A 20802-nucleotide genomic window follows, 5' to 3' on the forward strand; every position below is an offset into this window, starting at 1 on the left:
TTCCCTGTCTTCACCATCTCCCAGAGCTGGCTGAGACTCATGTCCATTGAGCCAGGGATGCCATCCAACCATCGCACCCTCTGTCATTCCCTTCTCCTCTTGCCTTCAATCTTTCCCAGCATTAGGGTCTTTTTCTAATGAGCTGGCTCTTTGCATTAGGTGGCCAATATATTGGAGCTTCAACTTCAGATAGCACAGTAAACAACAAAATCTGCAAAAATGGGGCTTCAGGAATTGGTAAAAATTATTTCTAATGGCTCTATAACTAGTAATACAAACAAATTTTGTACATAAAAAATATATATGGATCTCTGTTCATTTCCAAGGCAAACCATTCAATATCACAGTAATCCAAGCCTATGCCCCAACCAGTAATGCTGAAGAACCTGAAGTTGAATGGTTCTATGAAGACCTACAAGATCTTTAGAACTAACACTCCAAAAAAAGATGTCCTTTTCATTATAGGGGACTGGAATGCAAAAGTAGGAAGCCAAGAATCACCTGGAGTAACAGGCAAATTTGTTAGAGTACGGAATAAAGCAGGGCAAAGGCTAATAGAGTTTTGCCAAGAGAACGCACTGGTCATAGCAAACACCCTCTTCCAACAACACAAGAGAAGACTTTACACATGGACATCACCAGATGGTCGACAACCGAAATCAGATTGATTATATTCTTTGCAGCCAAAGATGGAGAAGCTCTATAAGGCCAGCAAAAACAAGACTGGGAGTTGACTGTGGCTCAGATCATGAACTGCTTATTGCCAAATTCAGAATTAAATTGGAGAAAGTAGGGAAAACCTCTAGACCATTCAGGCATGAACTAAATCAAATCCCTTATGACTATACAGTGGAAGTGAGGAATAGATTTAAGGGACTAGATCTCATAGGCAGAGTGCCTGATGAACTGTGGATGGAGGTTCATGACATTGTACAGGAGACAGGGATCAAGGTCATCCCCATGGAAAAGAAATGCAAAAAGACAAAATGGTTGTCTGAGGAGGCCTTCCAAATAGCTGTGAAAAGAAGAGAAGTGAAAAGCAAAGGAGAAAAGGAAAGACATTCCTGTTTGAACGCAGAGTTCCAAAGAATAGCATGGAAAGATAAGAAAGCCTTCTTCAGCGATCAATGCAAAGAAATAGAGGAAAACAACAGAATGGGAAAGACTAGAGATGTCTTCAAGAAAACTAGAGATACCAAGGGAACATTTCATGCAAAGATGGGTTCAATAAAGGACAGAAATGGTAAGGACCTAACAGAAGCAGAAGATATTGAGAAGACGTGACAAGAATACAGAGAAGAACTGTACAAAAAAGATCTTCCCGGCCCAGATAATCACAATGGTGTGATCACTCACCTAGAGCCAGACATGCTGGAATGTGAAGTCAAGTGAGCCTTAGAAAGCATCACTACGAACAAAGCTAGTGGAGGTGATGGAATTCCAGTTGAGCTATTTCAAATCCTGAAAGATGATGCTGTGAAAGTGATGCACTCAATATGCCAGCAAATTTGGAAAACTCAGCAGTGGCCACAGGACTGGAAAAGGTCAGTTTTCATTTCAATCCCTAAGAAAGGCAATCCCAAAGAATGCTCAAACTACAGCACAATTGCACTCATCTCACACGCTAGTAAAGTAATGCTCAAAATTCTCCAAACCAGGCTTCAGCAATATGTAAACCGTGAACTTCCAGATGTTCAAGCTGGATTTAGAAAAGGCAGAGGAACCAGAGATCAAATTGCCAACATCTGCTGGACCGTCAAAAAAGCAAGAGAGTTCCAGAAAAATATCTATTTCTGCTTTATTGACTATGCCAAAGCCTTTGACTGTGTGGATCACAATAAACTGTGGAAAATTCTGAAAGAGATGGGAGTACCAGACCACCTGACCTGCCTCTTGAGAAACCTATATGCAGGTTAGGAAGCAACAGTTAGAACTGGACATGGACCAACAGACTGGTTCCAAATAGGAAAAGGAGTATGTCAAGGCTGTATAATGTCACCGTGCTTATTTAATTTATATGCAGAGTACATCATGAGAAACGCTGGGATGAAAGAAGCACAAGCTGGAATCAAGATTGCCGGGAGAAATATCAATAACCTCAGATATGCAGATGACACCACCCTTATAGCAGAAAGTGAAGAGGAACTAAAGAGCCTCTTGATGAAAGTGAAAGAGGAGAGTGAAAAAGTTGGCTTAAAGCTCAATACTCAGAAACCTAAGATCATGCCATCCGGTCCCATCACTTCATTGCAAATAGATGGGAAAACAGTGGAAACAGAGGCTGATTTAATTTTTTGGGGCTCCAAAATCACTGCAAATGGTGATTGCAACCATGAAATTAAAAGACACTTACTCTTTGGAAGGAAAGTTATGACCAACCTAGACAGCATATTAAAAAGCAGAGACATTACTTTGCCAACAAAGGTCCGCCTAGTCAAGGCTACGGTTTTTCCAGTGGTCATGTATGGATGTGAGAGTTGGACTGTGAAGAAAGCTGAGCGCTGAAAAATTGATGCTTCTGGACTGTGGTGTTGGAGAAGACTCTTGAGAATCCCTTGGACTGCAAGGAGATCTAACCAGTCCATCCTAAAGGAGATCAGTCCTGAATATTCATTGGAAGGACTGATGCTGAAGCTGAAACTCCAATACTTTGGCCACCTCATGCAAAGAACTGACTCATTGGAAAAGGCCCTGATGCTGGGAGGGATTGGGGGCAGGAGGAGAAGGGGACGACAGAGGATGAGATGGCTGGATGGCATCACTGACTCGATGGACATGAGTTTGAGTAAACTCCGGGAGTTGGTGATGGACAAGGAGGCCTGGCGTTCTGCGATTCATGGGTTTGCAAAGAGTCGGACACGACTGAGCGACTGAACTGACTGAACTCCAAAGAACCTGAGTGACTAGAAGATAGAGAAGGCCAGAGACTTTTTGAAAAATTAATTATCATTGGATATAGTTGATTTACAATGTTGTGTTAGTATCTGCTGTACAGCAAAGTAAATCAGTTATCAATATACACATGTCCACTGTTTTTAAAATTCTTTTCCCATTTAGGTCATTACAGAGTATTGAGTAAAGCATCCTGTGCTATACAGTCAGTTCTTATTAGTCATCTATTTTATATACAGTAGTGTGTATATGTCAATCCCAATGTTATATCTTTAGAGTCCACTAGCAAGTGATTTGGAAACCCAGCACCTGTGTTTCCATGATTTTTCTTTTCAAGATTAAGCGAAACGAAACCAACACTCTTGTTATGCTTACTTACCAAGGTACTGTTAGAAAGTAGCATATGCCCATGGCTTTACTCTATATTAGGTGCATTATGACACATTGCTACTAATATTTACCTATTGTGGCACTTTAGTCAGCAGTTAGTAGACTTGAGGCTGCTTGGCTATATGGGAGTGAGGCAAAACTTTAAAAACTGGTGAGTAACACCTTTTAAAAAGGACAGTTTCATGGCTCTGGCTGTCTAGCTTTGTGGTAAACATGGTACAATGACACATTAATAAAAGAGTTCTAATTAGACAGTCAGGGAAGGTGGCTTTTCTGCAGAAGTGCTGTCTGAGCTGAGATCTCAAAGTAGACAAAGTGAAAAAGGAAGATGGAATCAAAAAGAGAAACAGCATGTGCAGAAACCTAGATGCAAAATGCTTATCAAGTGCTGAAAGATACCAGTGTGGCTGGAAAGAAATCTGAGTGTGGCAAACAAGAGAGAGGGCTGGACTGTGTCTTGTTCTTCATGCATCCCCAGTATCTAGCTTAGAGTTCAGTTCATAGAGCTGTAAAGCCGTAAGAAGGATAGAAATTAAATGACTAGTCCTCTGACAAGATGAATAAATAGTACAGGTTACTACCTCTTCCTCTAAGTCAGTCCTGCAGATATTACACACACAAATAAGAGGGAGGTTAGGGATCTGAGAAACTAAGTATGAAAAATCCCCTGGATGAACAGATGATGATTAGGCCCTACTGTTGAGTGGCAAGAACTGGAGGCCCAGTGCTGAAAATGGGAGCAGGGGTGGTGTAGGTAGGCAGGGATTCTCTGAGGGGGGCAGGACATTGTAGCAGTTACCTCCTAGAGTTCTCCTCCAGGGAAATACAACTGAGGGGAAGAAGGAGAGGAAGTTCTGCCGTCTGCCACTCTGGTGAGGTCGATTCCAACTCACAGGCTCTGGGCCTTGAGAACATTACCTTTCTCAGCTCATTGGGGTAAAACACTAGAGCCCGCGCCTGGCTTCTCCCTTCTACCACTGTGTGATACAAACTCCCCATCCTCTGCTGAGAGCTCACAGGGCAAAAATAAGCCAGTCATCTGGGACTACAGCGTTTCTATAAAAGATAACAGGCTCAAACCCTATTCCAAATGACAGAAAATAAAAACAAGATCATAGACTACAACAGGTTGAATGTTCAAAACGGAACGTTTGTAAATTGTAGCAATGTTCTCTTAAGTCAGTCTCTCAAGGCAATAGAAATAAAAGCAAAAATAAATAAATGAGGCCGAATCAGACCTATAAGGTTCTGCACTGCAAAGAGAACCACAAGCAAAATGAAAAGACAATAGACAGAATGGGAGAGAACACACCTGCAAACAAGGCAACAGACAAGGGCCTAATTTCCAAAACATACAAACAGTTCCCATAGTCCAACATCCAAAAAATAAACAGCCTAACCAAAAAATGAGCAGAAGACCTAAACAGACACCCCTCTAAAGAAGACACACAGATGGTTAACAGGCACACAGAGATACTCAACATTGTCAACCATTAGAGAAAATCAGACCAAAACTACGATGAAGCACCACCTCACACTGGTCAGAATGGCCAGCACTGCAATGTCTACAAACGACAAACGCTGGAGAGGGTGTGGGGAAAGGGGGGCCCCCACACCTCTAGTGGGAATGCAAACAGGCACCACCATCAGGAAAACAGCAAGGAGGCACCTCAAAAACCAGAGTTGCATATGATCCAGCAATTCCGCTGCTAGAAACATATCCGGAGAAAACTAACTCAAAAAGACACATGCACCCCAGTGCTCATAGCAGCACTATCTACAATAGCCAAGATGTGGATGCAACCCAAGAGTCTACCAACAGATAAATGCACAAAGATGTGGAAACACACACACAGGATGCTGCTCAGCCATAAAAAATGCCATTTGCAGCAACATGAATGAACCCAGAGGCTGTCATGCTAAGCAAATCAAACAGAGAGTGAAAGACAAATACTATATATCACTTATATGTGGAATCCAAAATATGATACAGATGAACTCATCCATGAAACAGAAACAGACTCACAGATAGAAAACAGACCCATGGCTACCAGAGGGAAGTGGGTAGCAGAGGGACAGATTAGGAGTCTGGGACAAGCAGACACAAACCACCGTGTACAGACAGACAAATAGCAAGGCCCCCCTGCAGAGCACAGGGAACCAGACTCGACTCCTGCAATAAACCATAATGGAAAACATGAGAACAAACGCATGGAATATTTGTGGAACATGGCGGGCAACGAACTGAGGAGCATGGTTAGCTTATATATGTTTATTGCATTGTTTTATCAGCAGCTGTCAGGGCCTAGAAGCACTAACACCTCAGTGTCTAGAACATATCTAGTACCCAAATCCTGGTTTCTTAATACTATTCTCCAGTAAAGAAACCATGACTTCTTGGATAAATGGCTAACTTTGGGACAGAAAAGATATAAGATGAACCTGGAACATCTTATGGAGCCAGAAAGTGAGAAGTGCTTAAAACAACAACCTCACAATGATGAGGGCATATCAAAGGAACACAAGAGCCAATTGTGAGAGCTCCTAATAGCCAAAGAGGCAACACTTTGAGCAAAATGAAGTATTACTGGATTATTTCCCAAAGCATAAAATGAACAGCTGTTGGTCCATAGTGGTACAAATAAATTTTAAAAATGAGGGAAGACAAAGCAATCTATAGATTCAATGCAATCCCTATCAAGCTACCAACGGTATTTTTCACAGAACTAGACCAAATAATTTCACAATTTGTATGGAAATACAAAAAACCTCAAATAGCCAAAGCCATCTTGAGAAATAAGAATGGAACTGGAGGAATCAACCTGCCTGACTTCAGACTATACTACAAAGCCACAGTCATCAAGACAGTATGGTACTGGCACAAAGACAGAAATATAGATCAATGGAACAGAATAGAAAGCCCAGAGATAAATCCACGAACTTATGGACACCTTATCTTCGACAAAGGAGGCAAGGATATACAATGGAAAAAAGACAACCTCTTTAACAAGTGGTGCTGGGAAAGCTGGTCAACCACTTGTAAAAGAATGAAACTAGAACACTTTCTAACACCATACACAAAAATAAACTCAAAATGGATTAAAGATCTAAATGTAAGACCAGAAACTATAAAACTCCTAGAGGAGAACATAGGCAAAACACTCTCCGACATAAACCACAGCAAGATCCTCTATGACCCACCTCCCAGAATATTGGAAATAAAAGCAAAACTAAACAAATGGGACCTAATGAAACTTAAAAGCTTTTGCACAACAAAGGAAACTATAAGTAAGGTGAAAAGACAGCCCTCAGATTGGGAGAAAATAATAGCAAATGAAGAAACAGACAAAGGATTAATCTCAAAAATATACAAGCAACTCTTGAAGCTCAATTCCAGAAAAGTTAATGACCCAATCAAAAAATGGGCCAAAGAACTAAACAGACATTTCTCCAAAGAAGACATACAGATGGCTAACAAACACATGAAAAGATTCTCAACATCACTCATTATCAGAGAAATGCAAATCAAAACCACAATGAGGTACCATTACACGCCAGTCAGGATGGCTGCTATCCAAAAGTCTACAAGCAATGAATGCTGGAGAGGGTGTGGAGAAAAGGGAACCCTCTTACACTGTTGGTGGGAATGCAAACTAGTACAGCCGCTATGGAGAACAGTGTGGAGATTTCTTAAAAAACTGGAAATAGAACTGCCATATGACCCAGCAATACCACTTCTGGGCATACACACCGAGGAAACCAGATCTGAAAGAGACACGTGCACCCCAATGTTCATCGCAGCACTGTTTATAATAGCCAGGACATGGAAGCAACCTAGATGCCCATCAGCAGATGAATGGATAAGGAAGCTGTGGTACATATACACCATGGAATATTACTCAGCCATTAAAAATAATTCATTTGAACCAGTTCTAATGAGATGGATGAAACTGGAGCCCATTATACAGAGTGAAGTAAGCCAGAAAGATAAAGAACATTACAGCATACTAACACATATATATGGAATTTAGAAAGATGGTAACGACAACCCTTTATGCAAAACAGAAAAAGAGACACAGAAGTACAGAACAGACTTTTGAACTCTGTGGGAGAAGGTGAGGGTGGGATGTTGCGAAAGAACAGCATGTATATTATCTATGGTGAAACAGGTCACCAGCCCAGGTGGGATGCATGAGACAAGTGCTCGAGCCTGGTACACTGGGAAGACCCAGAGGAGTCGGGTGGAGATGGGGGTGGGAGGGGGGATCGGGATGGGGAATACGTGTAAATCTATTGCTGATTCATGTCAATGTATGACAAAACCCACTGAAAAAATAAATTAATTAATTAATTAAAAAAAATGAGGGAAGAGACTAATTTCTTTCTATAGAATTTCAATTAACTGATATAACATTCCACCCTCAAGAATACCACAACTCCACTCTTCTTAAGTGTGGGCTGCACACAGTGATTTCATTCCAAAGTGTACAGTGTTGTGGAGACGGGGTAAACTTTACCCCACGGGAAAAAACCTGCAAATAATGCTTCAGCCAGGTGACCAAGGTTAACCTCAACAATAAAAAGTAATGTTGATAGTATGTACTCTTAATATGGGATGAGACTAGCACTTTACCTCTTTGGTTTTCCTTGCAAAATCCCTTGGTATTTTAAGATTCCCAATCCTAATTATGAGAAAAACTCAATCCTAAGTGACAAGCTTTCTACAAAGTTTGGGACTTGGGACTCAAGCTTGGGACTCCCCTGGGGATCTAGTGGTTGAGAATCCGCCTGCCAGTGCAGGGGTCACGGGTCTGATCCATGATCTGGGAAGCTCCCACATGCCATGCAGGAACCAAGCTCCGGGTGCCACAACTACTGAGCCAGTGCTCTATAGCCCATGAGCCACAATCCCTGAGCCCCAGGAGCTGCAGCTACTGAAGCCCGTGTGCCTACAGCCCGTGCTCTGCAACAAGGGAAACCACTTCAATAAGAAGCCTGCGCATTGCAAGGAAGAGGAGCCAGCTCATCCCCCCACCCCCAGTCACAACTGAAGTCTGCACACAGCAATGAAGACCCACCAAATCCAAAAACAAATAAGTCAGTCTTAAAAAAAAAAAAAAAAAGTCAAGCTCGCCAGAAACAAAGAAACTCTAAGAAGATGTTATAGCCAAGAGAAGCCTCAGGAGATATGATGACTAAATGTAATATCCTCAGTGGGATCCAGGTTGCTTTCTTTTAGGTGAGCCACCTTTTTGCATCCCTGTGGGGCTTGCAGAATTTATTCCTCTGGGACTTTGTTTTCTTAATTAAAATTTGAGGTATAATCCAAAATTTCAGGGCAAAAATTCATTGACATTAATTTCTTTCATCCATTATCTATCTCGTGTCACAGAAGCTGTCAGACCTCTGAGGTCCCAGTGGAAGAAGGTTTTCTCACTCAGGTAAAGGCAACTGATAACCATACACAGCCTGCCCACCTGCCCCTAGCTCCTCTCTTCAAGAGGACCAAGGATGCCCTACTTCCCAGTCATCTTGGGGCCGCATCTACTGGAGTCCACAGCTGGCCCCTCTGCACATGACCAGAGCTTGACAGAGACCCATGCAGAGACCACAGGCTTTCAAAAGGAACAGACTTACTCTTCATTGTTACCCTTCAGGCTTTTCCGTGGAGAAGGAAATGGCAGCCCACTCCAGTTTTCTTGCCTGGAAAATCCCATGGACAGAGAAGCCTGCTGGGCTACAGTCCATGGGGTTGCAAAGAGTCGGACATGACTGAGCGACTTCACTCACTCACTCACTCAGGCTTTTCCAAATAATTTTGTCATGTATGTATTTGCAAAAATAAATTTCTAAAAAAAAATTAAATGACTAAAGCTTAAAGAGTATGTTTGGGTATACAGTTTGATACTATAAAATGCTGATGTCTCAAACAAATTATCCCTGTTGTAGTTACTGAATTAGACAGACATTGGCTTCAAAGAATATGGCATTTGTAGCTTTTAAGATTGATTTTTTGATTATTATATTAACTTTAGACTTCACACAATCTCATTAATAATTATCTTAATAATTTTAATTTCTATGCAACTTCAGTCTGTTAGTATTAAAGTCTAAATTGCCTTTTAGAATCTGATCCCAATTTTATATATTTCTTTGCATGTCTCCTTAAGTTTCAATTGGAGAAGGAACTCACAACCCACTCCAGTACTCTTACCTGGAGAATCCCATGGATGGAGGAGCCTGGTGGGCTACAGTCCATGGGGTCGCAAAGACTCAGACACAACTGAGCAACTTTACTTTCACTTTAAGTTTCAATAATGAATTTTGTGGTAGACTGAATAAGAGTGTCCCAAAAGATGTCCATGTCCTAATCCTCAGAAGGATTTTTGTGTGTTACCTTATTTGGCAAAAGGGACTTTGCATGTGATTAAGTTAAGAATATTAAGATGAAAGATGGATTATCTAGGTGGACCTGGTATAATCACAAAGGTCCTAGTATAAGGAAGACAGGATAGTCAGAGAAGGAGATGTGAGGACAAAAGAATAGGTAATAGTGATGATTTCCTAAAGGAAATCAGTCCTGAATATCCACTTGAAGGATTGATGCTGAAGCTAAAACTCCAATACTTTGGTCACCTGATGTGAAGAACTGACTCATTGGGAAAGACCCTGATGCTGGGAGAAGGATTGAAGGCGGGAGGAGAAGGGGACAACAGAGGATGAAATGGTTGGATGGCATCACCAACTCCATGGACATGAGTTTGAGTAGGGAGTCGGTGATGGACAGGGAAGCCTGGCGTGCTGCAGTCCATGGGGTCGCAGGGAGTCGGCCACGACTGACCAACTGAACTGAACTGAACTGAAGAGTGATATAGCCCCAAGCCAAGGAATACAGACAGTCTCAAGAAGCTGGAAAGGCAAGGAACAGATTTTGCTGACATCTTGATTTCTCACATGTAGCTAGCTCTAGGAGACTCATTTCAGACTTCTGACCACCAGAACAATAGGATAATAAGTCTATGTTATTTTAAGTCCCTAAGTTTGTGGTGACTGCTCACTCTAGCAATAGGAAACTAGTACAAATGCTTTGTTTCCAGTTCTTTTAAAATTGTAAATTGGTGAACAGGTATATGGATAATTGTAAAATCTAAAGATATGCAACATAATAAAGATTTTACTATAAGCAAGCAGTTTATCCACAAAATTCAAGGGTATTATATCAGGAAGAAACAATCAACAAAATTAATTACATCAACAACAAATTTGTAAGCAATGAATGTTTATCTTAGAAGTAAAAGCTCATTATTACAATTAAGTTTGATATTTACTGACATAAGCTAGGTGTCAATCAAGGTCTGAGGCCCAGGTGAGTTAATCCAGGTCTATGGAGCTGAGCAGAGACCAAGAGCAGAATATCAGCCACAAGGCCGTGATGGATGAGGGAGTGTTTCCGGAGGCAGAGCACGGAGGGTGTCCAGCACTCAGCAGAGTGCTCGGTGGAGGGGACCTGTTGGTAAAGAGAGGACCCGCGCCCACCCCTGTGGGTAAGGTGGAGCCCTTAGGATTTTCCCAGACACCTGGGATAGGCACAGTGATTTGCCCCGTCGAATTCATGGCTTCATCCTTCAGCTGTAACTCAGTAATCTGCAGAAGGCAAGTAGGTTTTTCCCACTCAGAACTACAGTATAAGAATAATTGATCTCCACAATGGCCATAAAGTCAGTACAAAAAGAAGTGTATGAGTAATCAGAACATGGTTTTATAAAAGAATGAAAGAATCCTAACATTTTATTTAATTGTTTGTGTCCCTTTGTTCCCTCCTTCCCCTGACTATCATTTGTTCTTGAGTTCAATAGACTGTGAAACATTTATATGAACCTATTTGACACATCTTAATTTCTTTTAACTTTCTTTACCAACAGTTTTTGTAAAAATAAGCCATAAATGTTCCATTGTATTCAGTTTAAAGCAATTTACTAGCAATTTCTCAGACATATCTTCTCTTAGAAATAAAAATGGCAAGAAAGGAGTGTTGTTAGGTAGAATTATGACTCATTTGGTAAAACAATGGACATTTGCAAAGTGCAAAATGAGTTAAATTTCATACAGACTAATCATTTCTATTTCACTGTTTTGACTTAAATAAATATACCTAACTTTTAAAACAAAATTGAAAAAAAATCAGCAGCCTTAAAATCAGGTTAAATGTGCTATGATTAAATGGGGTAAGTCTTTACTTCAAGAGATAATCCAGAGAAATATTTATATACACCAAAAGGTGGTTAAATCTTAACTTGTACTTATAGTGCTCAAACCCTATTATCTTCATTTTGCAATTCTCTACAGTTAGTTAAACACATGGCTCACAATATATTAAAGAATGTTGCCCAAAAATAAGAGTTAAATAAGCTTATGATATCATCTGAAGAAGGAAATGGCAACCCACTCCAGTACTCTTGCCTGGAAAATTCCATGAATGGGGGAGCCTGGAGGGCTACAGTCCATGGGATCACAAAGAGTCAGACAAGACAGAGCGACTTTCTTTCTTTCTATTGTTCCTTTTGGAGGAGGAAATGGCAACCCACTCCAGTGTCCTTGCCTGGAGAATCCCATGGACAGAGGGGGCTGGTGGGGCTGCAGTCTATATGGGGTTGCAAAGAGTCAGACATGACTAAGCAACTAACACACACACACACACATAATATGATCAGTAAATCAAATAAAGTTGACTCTAAAAATTAAAGATAATAGGAGAAAAACTATTTTGACAAAGAGATGACAAATCAAGAATGCTGAGTACTTAATGCTTTCTATGTTGTGATTTATGGGGTATTTGTACCCTATAAGTAAGGCTGAGGTTGCCGCTTGACCTTCATTGTACTTACAAATTACTCAAGGCTTTGCTCCTCCTGACTTGTCTTTGAAACAGAGAAATGTTTGTAAGTTGGGCTGCTGGGAGGTGTCTTGCTGGAGCCTTCCTCTGCCCTATGAGTTGATCTCCCTGGCACAGTGGTGGATCCAGGCATGATGGTGCAGCCTAAGCCTTGCTGTTTATGCCATCTTATCCCAGGAGAAGAACAAGTGACTCGAGATGAACCTATTGAAACTCCACCATGATCTGAAATTTCCTTCCACAATGATGATGAAACTGAGAGGAAGTGGTCTTCAGCTTCTGCTCCCTCCACCGCCCTGAAACTGCCCTGGCCAAGAGCACCGATAGCTTCAAATCGCCAGAGCTAAGTATCACTTTCCTCTTCTCTTCCTTAACTTCCCAGAAGCATTCAAAGCAGCTGAAAGCCTAGTCTCCCAGTTGACAATTTTGCCTTCTTAGCTTCGAGGACACCACACTCTACACTTCCCCCTATTACACTGGCCATTTGTTCCAAGACTTCTTGGCTGCTCTAAATTTGAGTACTCTAGGGTTATTTCCCTGAAACTTTTTTTTTTCTTATATCTATGCTCTTACTCTAGAGACTCTTAAATGCTATAGATAAACACCATGTACTTGATAATGGGACCCAAATCTGTCTCCAAGACTATCCTTTCATTTTTACCTATTTGATGTCTCTCTCAGATGTCTTTGGAATCTCAGACTGACCACGATGAAACATACTTTGTGATTCTCACACTGTATGCATCCCCCAACCTAAACTATCTGCTTCCCTCTCAGTTTTCTCCACCCGAGGAAACACCACCCTCAACCCAGACCTAGCTGGTAGCATGAAAAATATAGCCATCATCCGTAATGGCTATTATTCTCTTGGCTTCCGAATCAACAAGACTTGTCAACCTACCTCCAAAACATACCCCAAAACCACTCCCTTCTCTCTAAATCCATTTCAATTTAGTCAGTTCAAGTGCTCAGTCATGTCTGACTCTTTGCAGCCCCATGGACTGCAGCATGCTGCCTCCATTATTATCCTAATTCCAATATCACCCTAATTCAGGACACTCTCATCTCTTACCTGGGCCACTGTAGTACCTTCTCACTGGTCATTCCACACCTCCTCTGTGTTCAGTCACTTCTTGCCACAGAATCATCTGGCTTCTTGTCATTCAGATTCAGTTTAAATTTTATCTCCTCAGAGGAATTTTCCACACCCAGTCATCCCATCCAACTTTAAACTTTTCTCTTTCTTTCTTGCTCTCGCCTTAACTTAGTGACTCAAAATAGGAGCCTGTGCTCCATGTCTTGCTCACCATGTGCCTGTAACATCTGGTACAGAATATTGACTTGATAAAACTTTGAAGGAATGACTATGCTCCCTAAAGCTTCTCTAAGTTTAAATCTCTTTAAATCATAAACCTCTGTGTATTTCACAGTAGCTGTCTATGCTTCCAAACCAAGTCATTAGCCTTGTCTCCATCATAATTTCATTGCCCTGTTTCTAAGAAGTACCCAAGTTCACAAAACTGAAGTCTCTATCTTTCACTTACTGATTTGAAACGTTCTTTATACATCAGAATATTACTTCTGTCAATCAAATTGCATTTTTTTCCAATTTTGTTATTGATATTTTAAATTTGTCAATGGGTTTTGATGTTTTTAATCTGTTTGTTACTGTATAAATGTTTATGTTACTGTCTTTAATGTTGTGCTTAGAAATATTTTTTCTTCCCAAAGATTATATGAATATTGATTTATTGCTCTCTGGTATTGTTTTGCAACTTGTTGCACTTAATTCTTAATTCCTATGGAAATTGTTTCATTGTCAGGTGGGAGGTAAGGATTCAATTTTATTTTTTTCCAAATGATAAACCAGTTGTCCCAATACCAGTTATTCATAAGGCCATCCTTTTGCCAGCAATGGGAACTTGAGGCAGATTGTGTGGTAATTAAAAGAATGACTCTGAGTTCAGAGACCATGGATTAAAACCAGGCTGATCCTATTATGTACATGTTGTCTATTATTTCTAAAGCTCAATTTCTTCATCTGCAAAAATAGAGTAATAGTAATAACTACCTCAAAGAGTTGTGGTGCAAATATTGTGAAATACTCAGCATGATTCATGGGACATGGAAGCTACATTACTCTTCTTGTTAATGTTAGTATTATTATTCTTATAGTTACCTTTTTAATATCTGGTAGGGTAACTCCCCATGACCATTTTTTTCTTAACTTTTTTTCTTAATCTAACCTTTCAACTTCAAATGGAATTTTGGTTTAAATTGTATTGAGTATTTAGATTATATTACCTATATAATCACCACATATGTAACATACAGTCTTCCCATCCAGGAACACAATGTATCTGTCTTTTTTCATGTCTATTTTAAAGAGCTGTGCTTTCTCTTTCTTTTTCATTCTTATTAACCTTATTTATAGACTTATATATTTTTATTGTTATTTTAAATGGAATCTCTTTTGTCACTATGTTGTCTATTTCATTAGTTGTGTTTAAAACTCTATCATTATTTAAAGACTTTTTTCTGAATTTGTAGTCATGACCTCTCTTTACTAATGATATTTATTTCTCTTTTTCTCTCTTTTTTCATTGGTCAGACTTTATGATGTTTGCCTGTATCACTGACCTTTTAAAGATGTTATATATCAACTCTATTTTTGTTTTGTCTATCTTACTGTTCCTGTTTTAATTCATTTTTTTCCTTAAAGACTCATTAATTCTTCCTGCTTTCTTTTTGCTTATGTTTTTGGAGTTTTTCCCCAACATTTTTGTTGTATTATTTAACTGAAATATAGCTTTGGCTATATCACATTCCCCTGGGATGTTCTCATTGTTAATTTCTAATTTGTAAGAGACTTTCATTTCTGGCAACTCTAAGCTAGAATATTTAACATGCCTGTGGAAAACAACTAAACAATTTCCTGAAAATGTTATTGATTAAACTACTGGCATCCACATATGTTTATGTCTTGCCCACTTAATAGTTTCAGTTTTTTTTCCATACACTCAAAAATAAACTCAAAATAAATTAAAGACCTAAATGTGAGACCAGACACTATACAGAACACCCTCTGACATAAATTAGAGAAATATCTTTCTTGATCCATCTTCCAGAATAATGGAAATAAAAACAAAAATAAACAAATGGCTCCTACTTAAACTCAAAGGCTTATGCACAGCACAGGAAACAATAAACAAAATGAAAAGACAACCCACACATTGGGAGAAAATATTTGCAAATGAAGTGATCGATAAGAGATTAGTCTCCAAAATTTACAAACAGCTTATGATACTTAATAGCATCAAAACAAATAGCCTGATCAACAAATGGGCAGAAGACCCAGACATTTCTCCAACGAAGACATACAGACAGCCAAGAGACACATGAGATAATGTTCACCATGACTAATTATTAGAGAAATGCAAATCAAAACCACAGTAAGATATCACCTCCCACCAGCCAGAATGGCTATCATCAAAAAATCCACAAACAATAAATATTGGAAAGGTTGTGGAGAGAAGGAAACCCTCTTACACTGTTGGTGGGAATGTAAATTGGTACAGCCACTATGAAGAACAGTATGGAGGTTCCTTAAAGAACTAAAAATAGAGCTACCATATGACCCTGCAATGACACTCTTGGGAATATATCTGGGGAAAAACATGATCCAAAAGGATATGCATGCACCTTAATGTTCATTGCAGCACTGCTTAAAGTAGCCAAGACATAGAAGCAACCTAAATGTCCATCAACAGAGGAATGGATAAAGAAGATGTGGTACATATATGCAACAGAATATTACTCAGCCATTAAAAAGAATGAAATAATGCTGCCAGCAGCAACATGGGTGTACCTAGTGATTGTCATACTTATGGAAGTGAGTAAGACAGAGAAGGAGAAATATCGCATGACATCCCTTATATGTGAAATCTAAAAAGAAATGATACAAATGAACTTACAAAACTTAGAGAATGAACTTATGGTTGCCAGGGGGAAGGGAGAGTTAGGGAGTTTGGGATGGATATGTACTCATGGTTGTATTTAAGATGGATAACCAACTAGGACCTACTATATAGCACATGGAACTCTGCTCAATGTTATGTGGCAGCCTGGATGGGAAGGGAGTGTGGGGAGTAGATGCATGTGTGGCTGAGTCCCTTTCCTATTTACCTGAAATTATCATAGCATTGCTGATTGGCTATACTCCAATACAAAATACAAAGTTTAAAAAAAATTTCAAGTTTTACTTTTAATTATCCTCTGGGAATTTATCATTTTAGATGTGTATTTGTTATCCCTTTCTGTGTAACAAACTACCACAACTCAGTGGTTTAATATGTCATTTATTTATTTAATTTATTTTTGGCCATGCCAAAAGCTACCCACTCCAGCATTCTGGCCTGGAGAATTCCATGGACTGTATAGTCCATGGGGTCGCAAAGAGTCAGACACAACTGAGCGACTTTCACTTTCACTTTCACTTATGGGATCTTAATTCCCTGATCAGGGATTCAATCTGGGCCCCCGAAGTGAAAGCAATGAGTCCTAACCACTGGACCACCAGGGGATTCCCACAACATACATCTATTATCTCAGTTTCCATAAATCAGGAGGCCAACATGGCTTAGTTGACCCTCTATTCATGGTTCCACCGGGCTAAAGTTAGGTGTCAGGCAGGCTGTGATTTCCTCTGGAATTTGGTATTCTCTTCCAAGTTTAAATGGCTTTTGGTAAATGTACTTCCTGTGGTCCTGAGGACCATCTTTCTTCCTAGTTGTCAGCTAGGAGTCATTCTCAGCTCAGACAGGCCCTTGTCAGTTTCTTGCTATGTTGTCTTCTTAGAGGGCCTCTAACTACAGAGTTTTGCTTCTTTAAGGCCAGCAGAAGACTCTCTGACATCTAAACACTTTATTTAAGTGTTCAGCTGATTAGGTCACACCCATTCAGCACAATATCCCTCCTGGCTAAAATCAACTGAGACCTTAACAACAAGTACAAATCTATTCACTCCCCCGTCAGATAATCTAATCTAATCAAACTGTGATACCCATCATATTCACAGGTCCTGTCCATAATCAAGTATAGTAGATTACACAGGGAGTGTATACTGACAGACAGGAACCTTGGGGGTCATCTTATAATTCTACCTAATTCTATTTGAAGTTAAGTGCAGTATCTCAATTTTTATCCAGAAAACATCCATAACACCACTTGAATAATTTTTTTTAGTAGGTTTCAGGTTCCACATTTATCATATATTAATTTATAACATGCATCTCAGTATCTATATGGCTCTATTTCTGGAATTTTATTGATTTGTATGAAGACTTTGTAATATTTTAATATCTAGTTTCAGTTCAGTCATTCAGTCATGTTTGATTCTTTGAGACCCCATGGACTGCAGGCTTCCCTGTCCATCACCAACTCCTGGAGTCTACCCAAACTCATGTCCATTGAGTCAGTGATGCCATCCAACCATCTCATCCTTTGTTGTCCCCTTCTCCTCCCACCTTCAATCTTTCCCAGCATCAGGGTCTTTTCCAATGAGTCAGTTCTTCACATCAGGTGGCCAAAGTATTGAAGCTTCAGCTTCAGCATCAGTCCTTCCAATGAATATTCAGGACTGATTTCCTTCAGGATGGACTGGTTGGATCTCCTTGCAGTTCAAGGGACTCTCAAGAGTCTTCTCCACCACCACAGTTTGAAAGCATCAATTCTTTGGCTCTCAGCTTTCTTTATAGTACAACTCTCACATCCATTCCTGACTACTGGAAAACCAGATAAGGTTAATTCTGTCTCACTATTCTTTTTTAAAAAGAATTTTGATATTTTATTCTTGATTTTCTAATTTTCTATGTAAAATTTAGGAACATCTTGTCTAGAAAAAATTAATTTATTGTATTTTTATTAGGACCACATTAAATTAGCAAATCAATTTAGAGGAATCCAATTTGAATGCTAATCAAGCATACAATATGTCTTTTCATTAATTCAAGTGCTCTATATATGTCTTTCCTTTGTATTGAAATGTTTTATTCATAGAGACCTTGCAAACTTATGAAAAAAATGGGTTTGGGGTTTTAATTTTTTCCACTCTTGGCATCGTTCCAATAGTTCCAATCGGAGTTATCTCTTTTTTAAGGTTATATGAAATTCCTGTAAAATTGTCTGGACCTGGTAATGTTTTTAGAAGATCATGCTTTGACAACTGCTATATCTTTTTGAAAATTGGTCTGTTTATATATTCATTCGTTTTTATGGTAATTTATTCATTCTATCCAGGTTTTTCAATTTGTTTGCACGGAGCTAAGAGGAGTAATCTCAGAATTCTTGAATGTCCTCCCTTCTGTCATTACTTTCCTACTGTCATTTTTCAATCTATATAGTTATACTTTCCTTGTATTTTTCCTTCAGTTGACTCATTTATGTACTCAGTTATTTTCCACAAATACTGAGGTTTGGATTTATTTATCACTTCAATTTTCTGTTTTTTTTTTAATTCATTAATTCTGCTTTTATCTTTACTAATATATCCCTCTGTGTTTCTTAAGTTTATCTGTTTTTCCTTTTCTAACTTTTAAGTTGATAGTTTAGTTCATTTCTTTTTCTTTTTTTTTTTTAATTTTTATTTCTTTATTTTTGGCTGCACTGGGCCCTCATCGCTGTGCATGGGCCTTCTCTAGTTGCAGTAAGCAGGGGCTACTCTCTGATTGCGCTGCATGGGCTTCTCATTGCAGTGGCTTCTCTTGTTGCAGAACACAGGCTCCAGGGTGCACCAGTCTCAGTGGTCGTGGCACACAGGTTTAATTGTCTCTCAGCATGTGGAATCTTCCCAGACCAGGGATTGAACCCGTGTCGCTGACAATGGCAGGTGGGTTCTTAACCACTGGACCACCAGGGAAGTCCTTATTTCTTTTTTAAAGTAATGTGAATGTTTAAGGCTATGCCTTTTTTGAGCACTTACATATGATTCTCATTATCCTTATCTCTGCATTTTAGAAATTCTTCAACTTCAATGGGTAGCTATTATTTGACCCATGACTCAGGTTGTTAAGAATTATTTATATTATCAGAAGAAAGAACCATTTTATTTTTTGTTTCTAGTTTTATTTTATGGTGATCAAATAAATTGATTGATGAACACACCATTGTCTAATTGTAAACAATATTCATGACTGCCTCTTAGGCATTTGAAAACAAGATGTAGTTTTTTTTTCATGGACAGACTTCAAGATGGATGAATTGGACTTTTAAATAATGTTTAGGTATTTTAAAATCTTAGGATCCTATAGTAATATATTTTTGGACATTTCTTTTTGCAATTTCTATCATTTGTGCCTTACGAATGTTACTGCTAACTTGATTACTGCATAGATTTTCATAACTTTTTTATGTTCATTGTCAATTGTCCTCTTTGGCATAAAAGAGAACACTTTATATTACACCATCTATCTTGAATTTTATTTTATTTGATACTGATGTTGCAAGACTTAATTTCAACTCTTTTGTAAATTTTACGTATGTCTTCTGCATACAGTGGAAAGTTAAGTTTTGCTTTTTTATCTGAAAATGTTTTTTTCTTTTAATCATGAGTTAACTCATTTATATATGAGCACACGATAGATGTGGTTGGCCTTAGTTCTCTCATTTTTTTCTATGTAGCATTATTTGATGACAGTTGTTTTTAAAAGTCTTTACAAGGTAATTTGTTTACTTTTGTGAGGATATTTTTGATTTAAGAAGACCTTGTTTTTCCTTCTCTATTTACCATTTTAAAAACAGTATTAATTCTCTATGAGGAATGACAAGAATATTATAGTATTTTCTAATCTTGTTTCCTTTCATCCCTCTGTGCCCCACTACGTCAACACAATTACATTTCTTACTGTTTGTTAGATTTTCTTTTACTTTCAGTATTTGCCTGTCAACTTGAAATAATATCCAGTGGCTTAGAGATACTGTTTGTGTTCAGTCGTTTCAGTCGTGTCCAACTCTTTGCGACCCTATGGACTGTAGCCCGCCAGGCTCCTCTGTCCATGCAATTTTCCAGGCAAGAATACTGGAGTGGGTTGCCATGCCCTCCACCAGGGAAACTTCCCAATCCAGGGATCAAACTTGAGTTTCTTATATCTCCTGCATTGGCACGCAGGGTTCTTTACCACTAGTGCCACCTGGGAAGCCCCCAATTTTGCCTGGAAATGTCTTCAAATCATCACTTGCCTAGGCCATTCAGATCTCAGCTCAACTCTCATATTATACTGGATTTAAGTGTATCTGGTTAGCTTCTTTATTTCTAAATTGTGAGAAAATACAATTTAGATCTATTTTCTGTCTCCATAGACTCCTTATTTGTTTTAGTCTCATTATTAGTTCTGTGGTTAGAATACCTCATTCTCATTGCAAGTTCTTATGCTACTGCTTCCCTAGTCATTCTAAATTGATAAAGTTTATCTCCAATAATTTTCTCAGTAAGGGTCATATATATATGGCCACATATATATTCCCTGGTGGCTCAGATGTTAAAGAATCTGCCTGTAATGTGGGAGACCCAGGTTTGATCCCTGGGTCAGTAAGATCCCCTGGAAGAGGGCATGGCAACCCATTCCAGTATT

General features: G+C 39.1%; 1 pseudogene; it reads left to right on the plus strand.

Moving 5' to 3' along the window:
* The first annotated feature begins 10666 nt into the window (after positions 1-10666).
* LOC122687092 overlaps positions 10667-20802 on the plus strand; it is a 42992-nt pseudogene continuing 32856 nt past the window's right edge.

This window comes from Cervus elaphus, chromosome 30 (genome assembly GCF_910594005.1).
Source record: "Cervus elaphus chromosome 30, mCerEla1.1, whole genome shotgun sequence".
Lineage (NCBI taxonomy): Eukaryota > Metazoa > Chordata > Mammalia > Artiodactyla > Cervidae > Cervus > Cervus elaphus.